Below are 3,291 nucleotides of genomic sequence, written 5' to 3'. Positions count from 1 at the left end.
GAAGAGCAGAGAATTGTGCAAGGGCAATTGATTATAAGTGAGAGGAATTAAAGAGAGTTTGAAAGTCAAATGTAAAGTTTCTAAGATAACTAAGAGCATTAAATTTTTCATTTGCTTTCTCTAGGTAATGTACAATCATAAATCAGAAATGAAATAGTGATTATGATTACCGATATGATTGAGGATGTATGTCAAAGACTAATATTAAAGGTTTTTATAATCACTTTAGATAGTAATCATGTGGGGAGAATCTTCAAGGAAATGACATTAAGCTTCAAAAGGGTCCATAATTACAAATAATTTATTGTGGAAGACATCATAATTAATCTTTACAATTATATACTTCTAAGAATGGAAAGCAATTGGGTGAAACTTCCTATTTAGTATTATGATCCAATATTAAATAACAAGGTAAATAAGCTTAGCCTTCCTAAACTATATTACCTTTATTGAGGTTTTTCATCACATAACCACTCCTGAGTTACCTCAAAAGCTTTATTGCACAATTACTCCACTAAAAGCCCTTAGGATAGGTTAAATTCCTTACCCTCCCATGCTTTAATTTACCTTTAACCCATATTGACCATTTGGTCAAAATTAACACTTAACAATTCTTCCCCTCTATTTTATTTAGTCTTTGTCCCAAGGATGAGTTGTACTAGTGTAGTGATCACCTTTTCCACAAAACTTTTCACTACTCTTTTTGTGAGATATGAGATATCTTCATTGTTGAGCTCAATTGCCTTGGAGTAATTTGCCAAGGGATGGTCCAAAGTTGAGTTGAGCTCAATTCAACAAAATTCAACTCAAGTCAACATTGTCAACTTGAAGTCTTACAAAGGAAATCTAAATTGAACAAATGAAAGTTCTAACAAACTTTAAAAAATTTAAATACGTAAATATCTAAGTTATAAGTTTCTATAAGATTAAATTGTTTAAAAAAGACAAAGTTCATGAGAACCTATCTTTTATAAAGCTATATTATTTTATTATGACTAATGTTACAATTGTCATATTTTGATTTGACTACTTAATATTTTGAATATTTTTACAGCTATAGATACTATTCCTTCATTCAAAAGATTTTTTAGGGTTCTTGAGAAGATGGGAAGCAAGGAAAATACAAGATTTGTGAGTAAGAGTTGTTGTGCAAAAGAATATGAGAATGCTAATTTTGTTTCACTACCATAATTTCTATATTACACTCTTGGTCCTTATTACCCATCTGGGAATGTAAAGACCACTATCACAATTGATAAAAATGCTTCTATTACTTCTGAAACAATAGTCTAGAGCAAGAGAAATGAAGAAATGAATAACACAGAGGAAAACACCAAGAAATCTACTCTATAAAACTTTCTATGACATTTTTAATTTATATATTGATTCATATTAAAAACTCTATTTCTTATTTATATCGCAATCCTCTCATATGATAAGACTAAGGTATATTTTTGCAATGAATCCCTATTAAAAGTTTTCAGGAGTTGTTTGTGAATAATAATAAAAGAAATTGAAATCTTTCGAAAGACTCAAAAGTAATATCACATCAAAGAATCAACTTTATCTACATTTCCAAGACTGAAAGGCAATCTTACACGAAAGAATGGTAGCATGCCAATGTGTTTTGCCACTATAATATGATCTATATTTCCTTGCAATTTATTCCCTAGACATTTGGTATGTGTAGAAAAGAATATATGTTTAGCAAAGTAGGATTTTATCATAATGATAGAGCATGTGTATACATGATAATCTAAAATTTTAGAAGTTCTTATGTTTACAAGAAAGTTATGATTATGAAGCCTCATTTCCAAGATTGACATTTAAAGAATTTGAGTATTGTCAGTGTCATAATAAATAAACCTCATTCCCGAGATTAAAATTTAGTATATAAACTATCTAGAAAAGTTATAGTCATCATAGTTTTTTTGTTCTCCTTAAGCTCCTTGGAAGTTTGTATTGAAATGGCTCGAAGGAAAATCATTGTTATTCGTACTTGGCCCCTCAACATTTCATTTCAATCTTCACCTCCATCCCCAAGTTCTACCAACATTCCACCTTCACCTCCACATAACAATTCTTTTCTACTGAGGGCTCTAGTAAAGTTGAACTAGAACTCTTTATATATGAAATTCCGAATCTTACTACTAGAGAGGATTGCCTCTAGCGCTTCAAGAGCAATGCCACATGTTTTTGCAAGATCTTGCTTTTGACATGGCAAGACTACTTGAAAGCACAAAACATTATTACATTCAATGTCCAATATGTTACTTTTTCTTAGACAATACAAATGGCTCTATGGGTTTATAAAATTTTCTTGAGCATTGTAGGAATTGCCCAATGGTAGGTCTTGAAAATGTGTATGTGTGGATGTACAATGGATTCAAGAATAAGTTACAAACACATACCCACTACTATTTCATGGTGAGGAACAACATCCCTTTGGAAAACATTGCATCGGCTAGTGCAAAATATGGCCACTCTACAATGGAATGTAAGATTTAGAATTACTTTACTATACTATTGTCACTATTAAAAGAAAAAATATAATAAAATGATATTAGTTGTAAGTAATATACTTTGTTCTAGAAAGTGCTATCATATCACATACAATTGTTTACAAAATGTTGAAGGAGGAGATAGCAACATATAAGCGCTACAAAGTGATGGTGACATGTGAGAATGATAATTTGCAATTATGATATCTAACACTGACACTAACATCTGACACTTTCACTAACATTTGACACTTTCACATTTGACATATAACAAGCTTTTCATTTTATGTAAGGATGTAATTAACTTTCTTTTGCCTCATCATCAACATATTAATTTCTTGAACTCTAGAGTTTCTATCTATTGCTTATATGGAAGCTTCAATTTTACGATATTGTAAATCATGTCATTTGGAGTTTTGTTCACTGCAAAAGTAACATATGCAGAATTGAGAAAAATGCAGTGCGATAAAAAACTTACATTCATGAGAAAAAATTTCAACTATAGTCTTTAACCACTCCTTCAACCTGCGATTGTCTGCAATGCATACTAATTTCTTCAACTTTGAAAACATTGCATGCTGAATTTTGTGCTCAATTTGTACGAACTCAGCTAAGAGCTCTTCCCAACTCTTCTCTGGATATACAAGTTCGTAAGCATCTTGCTTGACTTTCACCAAAGGCTGAAAACCAAAACAATTAAAAGAGGCCTTTTTCAAATGAAAGGGAAAGACATACCTTGCACCACATAGCGAGCATAAAATTAATTGGGTTGTTGAACCAAGTTGTACCG

This window comes from Selaginella moellendorffii, unplaced genomic scaffold, assembly GCF_000143415.4.
Source record: "Selaginella moellendorffii unplaced genomic scaffold, v1.0 SELMOscaffold_14, whole genome shotgun sequence".
NCBI lineage: Eukaryota > Viridiplantae > Streptophyta > Lycopodiopsida > Selaginellales > Selaginellaceae > Selaginella > Selaginella moellendorffii.
Note: the sequence above shows the minus strand (reverse complement) of the source record.